We start from the raw sequence: 7,167 nt of genomic DNA on the forward strand, positions 1-7,167 counted from the left end.
ATGGACTAAAATGGACATTGTTTGTTTTTGTTTTAATTGTGTCTTTTTTCTTGAAAAGTCTGTGTATGATTTATGTTTGTATTTCATGTGAATGCTGCTTATATGACACAACGTGCCTTTGATGCTGCTATAAGTAAGATTTTCATTGCACCTCTGCATACAAGTACTTGTGCATATGACAATAAATTTGACTTGGACTCTGACACACACACACATACATGAAGTCTTATTTACTTTTCTGCTAAGGTCTGAAATTCAGATATTAAGTGGATCACAACTGGGTAAGACTTACTTAGATTTCTTCCGCTATGCACTTTGCTCTTTGTAATTCTATATGGAAATTACAAGTGGTCCCTTGGCCATTCTGTAGAATAGTCCAAGCTTTTGTGAAATATTCGAACCTGACTTCTGGAAGTGACCATGTTTCAAGACAATCTCTAATGTGCAACTATTAAAATATTTCTTCCATGTTTAGCTAAAATGTGACATAACCTTTCACTATCCTATGAAACATATAAAATGATTAGTTGGTAAGCTTTCCTACTCATTTTTTGTAACTAGTCCATCACATTGAAATTGCGAAGTTATTAACACAGAATTTCTCATTTTAACCTTTCAGCATGGACTCACAAATTACAAAATGTTTTCACCTCTATTAGTAGATTGTGAGAAAGGTTAATGAATGGACATTCTGACATGTATTTCAACCAATGAACACAGACGCAAAAAAAAAATTCACTGGAGCATATTAAAATGAGGAGAAACATTAATCTGTTTTCAAATATTAGAGGGCAACATTTAACTAATGACTCTTCAAATATAGTTTAAGAAAGAAAATGCTGTATGTACGACCACACAAATAACTATTCCTAGACAATTCCATTTAGCCTGATGTTTCATTCACATGTGAGACTTCTCGAAACACTGACAAAAGTTCAAGCAAAACAAAGGTTACTTTGTCTATGACTTTGTCAGTGTCTCATTGGTGAATGAAATCATGGCCTAATTTAAATATCGCTGTAATAAAGAACAATTGATGTTGCACCAAATGTCTGCAGAAAGGCTTTGTAAATTATCATATTGTTCTGCAAGCCTAGGAGGATGTTTCTGTGGAGAGGGAATGAGTGTGAGTCACTGCACTGTATGGTTTTGAATGTAATATTAAAGTAAATAAACACCAGGATGAAAAGGGCATTAACTGAGGAAATGAGGCATAGAAGTTTGAGGCACAAGGTTATTACCACTGCACACAAGTGGCAGGAATTCAATTGTCTGAAGGGTGGTTAGGGTTTGTCACCCAGAACGTTAACATCAGCAGTCTGTGCCTGTACATCAGGCTCTTGACAGAGCCTTATTAGTCAAAACGGATTGCAGTGCATGCAATATTAGCATTCAAAACAGGCTCCAGAAAACCTACATGATCACGCATTTTTGAAACATATTTACTGATATTTATATTTGATGTAAAAATTACTTTGGTTTTTAACAATATTGTTGAACTATACTGTGATTGAATTAATGCATTAAATTGACATTATCCAGTTTTCCTCATCACCCTATGCGTTCTTCTGGTTTAATTTAACATACGTCAACTTTGAATGATACATACGTTTACTCTCGGCGCAAAAAAAATATGGAAATGGTGGAGCAAAAAGGTTTGTTCAGTCATGCTATACCTTTCTCGCTACAGATTGTAGTGTAGCATCTTCAGTAAACATTTCAGACCCCCTCCAAGTTTAATCTCGTCACAAAGTATAATTACACAATGCATAAAACAATAATTAAGCAAATAATTAGGGACATGTCACAATAACGGGAAGTGCTTGTATTTATTTTCTTTAATATTACATTCAAAGTCATATATTAGTGACTCATACCTTATCCACAGAATTGTTCATTCAGAGTTGATGAACAACGTAATAATTTATAAGCCCTTCTGCAGATGCATTATACATTGAGCCAACTTTTTTTTTTCTTTTACTTTTGAATTTCCTTGCATGCCATGTGTATTTTAAGGTTAAAATTAAACAGATCAGAACATTCATCACAACTTGTTACTGTTCACAGATGCCTCATGTGAACAGTGTTTATATTGTTTCCCATTGCTTTATAGCAGGACTGAAGGGAGGAGGGGAATGAGGAAGCTTAGGCTTTGCAGAACGGAAGACTATCCTTTCTAGAGGTTTAATGGGCCAGGATTTTTGTAGTAAGGTCACAGTATCTGGTCTAATCAAGAAAGACTGCATTGAAGGATGCTGGAAGTGTATTTCCCCTAGACTGTGTATTACATGATATAGCAATGTGAAGTCATCAACCTTAATAGCTGTAGGAAGTAGATGAAGTAAGAATTAGGAGCAGATTATCTAGTCCTTCAAATCTGCTCTGACATTTGTCATCATAGTTGCTTTCCTATCTTGGTTATATTTTCCTTGCCACAGCTCTCAAATCCCTCAATATCGAAAAATCTATAGCTCTTTCTTTTGAATCAGGTCAGTGACCGTCTGCTAACCTCCAGAATAAAAAACTTGAAAAATTTACTGCCGTCTAATTGAAGTAATTTCTCTTCATCTCAGTCCTATTCTTATTTGAGTCTTTGACAACTGGTCTGGACTCTTCATCTTCCCTACCTTACAGTTTATTGAACTCTCAGAATATTTTAAGGTCAGATATTTCCAAAATCTAGAAAATACAGCCACACTCTGCTCAACCTCTTCTCCTGCGGCAAACCTGCCATCTGGTTTGCTCTGGTGAATTTTCACTAAACTCTCTATGGTAAATATAACTATGCTTAGTTCAGAAGACCAAAACTACACACAGAACCAGGTAAAATCTTACCAAGGCCCTGTGAGATTACAGTAAGACTTTCCTTCTCATAAGTGTTCTTTTGAGTGCTTTGGAGGAGGAAGAGCAGTACCTCCAGAGGAGGGTCCACTGACTAGCTGCTGTAGCAGGAGTATGGAGCAGGGATGCCAAAAGAAGACCACTACCAGATGTCAATCTCATTGTGGGACTGTGACACGAGGGCCCGTCTTTCAGTACTCCTAGTTTCCTGTCATGGTCTCATCTAGGGGTCGATCCGAAGACTGGAGCCCAAGGACAATCGGAAGTCCAGAAGTTGAAGAAAGATGGTCGAAAACTGGAGACTGGAGGCTGGAGGAGTGTTCTGGCGTGTGAGTTGATAGGTGGATGGTTGGAAGGGAGGAATGGGGCTTATTTTGCTGCTTTATTGCTTAGTGTGTTCTGTTTTTTTGTTCAAAGTTCAAAACAAATTTATTATCAATGTACATATCTGTTTCCATCTACAACCCTGAGATCCATTTTTCTTGTGGGTACACACAGTAAGTCCATAATAGAATAATAACTAATAGAATCAATGAAAGACTGCACTAACTTGTGCAATCAACCTGTATGCAAAAGATAACAAACTGTGCAAGTACAAAAAGGAAAGAAATAATAATAATAAATAAATAAGCAGTAGATATTGAGAACATGAGATGAAGAGTCCTCGAAAGTGAGTCCATAGGTTGTGGCTGCATTTCAGTGACGGGGCAGGTGAAGTTGAGTGAAGTAATTCCCTTTCGGTCAAGAGCAGGGTGGCTGAGGAATAATAAGCGTTCCTGAACCTGGTGGTGGTGTGAGTCCTGAGTCACTTATACTTTCCTCCTGATGACAGCAGCGAGAAGAGAGCATGTCCTGGGTTATGGGGTCCCTGATGATATTGTGTTCTCTGTTGTTTTGCTGAGCATTGTAGGCATGCTATGTTGGTGATGGAATGTGTGGTGCCACTTGCAGGCTGCCCCCAGCACATCTTTGTCTGTGTTGGTTTTAAATGTAAATGACACATTTCACTGTATGTTTCAATGTGCATGTGATAGATAAATCTGGATCTGAATCTAGATAATAGAATGACTCTGTTGCCACACCGATTTCATTCAAATTGGACTCATCACCACCTGTAGCATAGCAGTGACCAGGCGATCATTCTCCAAGCTGACAACTTTCAAGTTTACTTTACTGTTGCTTCAGTGAAATTCTGGTGATTGCTTGCTGCCTGAGCCTAAGATACAACATGGGATCAAACATTTGTCATAACGTCCGTAATGTCAGTTGAAGCAACACTCAGCACGAACCAGCAATTCTAATCTGCAGAGCAGATTGCACTCAAGCCCTGAGTCAGTTGTACTAACCTTTAAAGCAGATTGCTACGAAGCCCCCCTGTGGCCTTAATAACCCAGAGATCAGACTGCAATCTGGAATTGTGCAGGCTGCAATGCCCTTAAGAATCATCCAGAGACCCCCAGCAAGCAAAAAGATGTTGATGATGTATACAAAAAAATGAATAAACCTTGCAATTGTTGCATGCCGAATAAAACCACACCCTCATGATGTAAAACTGACTTGATTGTGTCGCTGTGCAGAATCTTACTGGCTTTCAAAGCCTCACAGCATAGCTTGCTGACGGAACAAGGTTCTTCTCAATTGCCAGGCCAAGGAATTTGTCACAGAACATAAGAAATAAGAGCAGGAACGGCCAAACAGCCACTCCATCCTGCTCTGATACTCAAAACTGATCTTGGTCGACTTCAGTTTCCTGGTCGTCCCATCTTTAAACTTTTAGGTAACTTTGGATCTGTTTTGGAACTTGGCCCTACTAGCGCCACCCAAAAGAAAGCAGAGTTACTGTGCTTTGTGAGTTGATGAGGTGCCTTAACCATTGATAGTACTGTACTGCCATTGTTTGTGGAAGGTTTATGCTTGTTCTGAATTTGTTTGGAATCATTGGCTTTCCAGGCTATATTCAAAACATTAAAAAACACTGAAACTAATAATAAACCAATATTCTTATATTCTGACACTAGGACAATGTCTGGTCACAGGGTGGTGGCTGCGATATGGTTGGGGAACTTCAGCTGCCCTTCAAGATCCACCAACAGCTGCCAGACATCTGCAGGTATCCTGACCTCTACAAGGGACTGGCAGCTGTTGGTGGATCTTGAATGGCAGCTGAAGTTCCCCAACCATATCACAGCCACCACCCTGCGACCAGACATTGTCCTAGTGTCTGAGTCTACTAAGCAAGTTCTGCTGCTGGAGCTGGCAGTCCCATCGCTTGGAAGAGGCCTTTGAAAGGAAGCTCTCCAAGTACGCAGGACTGGTCAGCAACTGTCAGCAGGCTGGATGGAGAGCGAGGTGTCTCCCAGTGGAGGTTGGTTGTAGGGGATTCATAGCCCGTTCTTTAGTTAGAGCCTTCAGCATTTTGGACATCGAGGGAGAGAGGAAGAGGAGAGCCATCCGCAGAACCACCGATGCATCAGAGAGGGCCTCAAGATGGCTGTGGCTCAAAAGAGGGGAGCAATGGAGTCACAAGTAGCTAGCCATCTGGACACAAGCTGGGGTCTGATTAGCCCTGGCTGGGTCACCTGGAGGAGGTTGTATGATGTTGAAAGACACGAAACACCCGATGATTCCAGGAGTATCACTGAAGATGTGTCCAGAAGCATCAGTAGATATATGTACACAACAGATATTCTGGCTAATGTTATTTCATGTGACATAATAGTGGAACAGCAAAGGCAGTAAGTTAATGAATAATTATGCAGAGATGTCCATATTGTATCAAAACTGTATTTTGTATGCTATAATACGTGTTTTATGAGGTAAAGTTATTGACTAGAAAATCTATGGTGACTCCCATAAAATATCACCATCATTATGTGTTGTGACATATGACATCAGTGATCGTGGTCTTCCACCTGTGGGGAAGACCCCCTTCATGCTGTTGTTCCTATTCTTTTCTCTATCTATGCCCATGATTGATCTTGCCAAATTTTTCTATAGAACTAGTTTGTCATTGCCTTCTTCTGGGCAGTGGCTCTACTAGACGGTTGACCCCCAATCATTATCAATACTCTTCCAGAGATTGTCTACCTGGCATCAGTGGTCATGTAACCTGGACCTGTAATATGCACCAACTGCTCATATGACCATCCACCACCTGCTCCTATGGTTTCACATGACCCTGATTAGGGGCTAAGCAGGTGCTACTCCTCGCCTAAGGGCAACCTGCATGCTAGCGGAGGGAAGGAGCACCTTACAATTCCTTTAGTAGGGATTGGATCTCCATCCCAGCACCCATCATATAATGTCATAACTTCCAAATTCTGTAAGGACATGGTAAAGGTAAATCTAGGTTACAATAGGGTTCCATTTCTGAGAATTGTCTGTAACTTTAACACTTGGAACTGAAGAAAAATAATATGTGTGGGAAAAGATCACAGAAACAGCTGTGATGGGAAAGCAGGCAGGCACAGGAAAAGCAGCTGCCAGACGGCCTCATGAACTCAGTGAGTGAGCAAATGCTCAAAGCTCCCAGCTCTGTCCAGCTCCTCCTCGCTCTCTAATCACAATAGTGCCCAGGGAGCAGGGGGAGATAGATTAGATTAGATTAGGTTATGAGGACACGCAGTCCTCTTTTATTGTCATTTAGTAATGAATGCATTAAGAAATGATACAACGTTCCTCCAGTATGATATCACAGAAACACAAGACAAACCACGACTAAAAAAACTGACAAAAACCACATAATTATAACATATAGTTACAACAGTGCAAATCAATACCGTAATTTAATACAGAACATGGGCACGGTAAAAAAAAAGTCTCAAAGTCTCTCGAAAGTCCAATCATCTCACACAGGCTGTAGAAGGAAGAGAAACTCTCTTCCTGCCATGAACCTCCAGCGCTGCAAACTTGCCGATGCAGCACCCTGGAAGCACCTGACCACAGCCGACTCTTGAGTCCGTCCAACAACTTCGAGCCTCCAACCAGCCCTCCGACACCGAACACCGAGCACCATCTCTGCCGAGCGCTTCGACCCTGGCCCCGGCAACAGGCAACAGGCAAAGCTGAGGATTTGGGGCCTTCCCCTCCGGAGATTCTCGATCACACAGTAGCAGCGGCAGCAAAGCAGGCATTTCAGAAGTTTCTCCAGATGTTCCTTTGTGCTTCTCACGGCTGTCTCTGTCAAATCAGGATTGTGCACGGTACCTACTTAACAAATACGATATCATTTCAGAGCAGCCACACACGCTGCGTCGCGTTGCTATCTTCTCCTCCCCTCTCCTCCCGGGAGAGGAGAAAAGCACCAAAAAGGAGAGAAGACACATG

The sequence above is a fragment of the Mobula hypostoma genome, chromosome 11 (assembly GCF_963921235.1).
Source record: "Mobula hypostoma chromosome 11, sMobHyp1.1, whole genome shotgun sequence".
In the NCBI taxonomy this organism is placed as follows: domain Eukaryota; kingdom Metazoa; phylum Chordata; class Chondrichthyes; order Myliobatiformes; family Myliobatidae; genus Mobula; species Mobula hypostoma.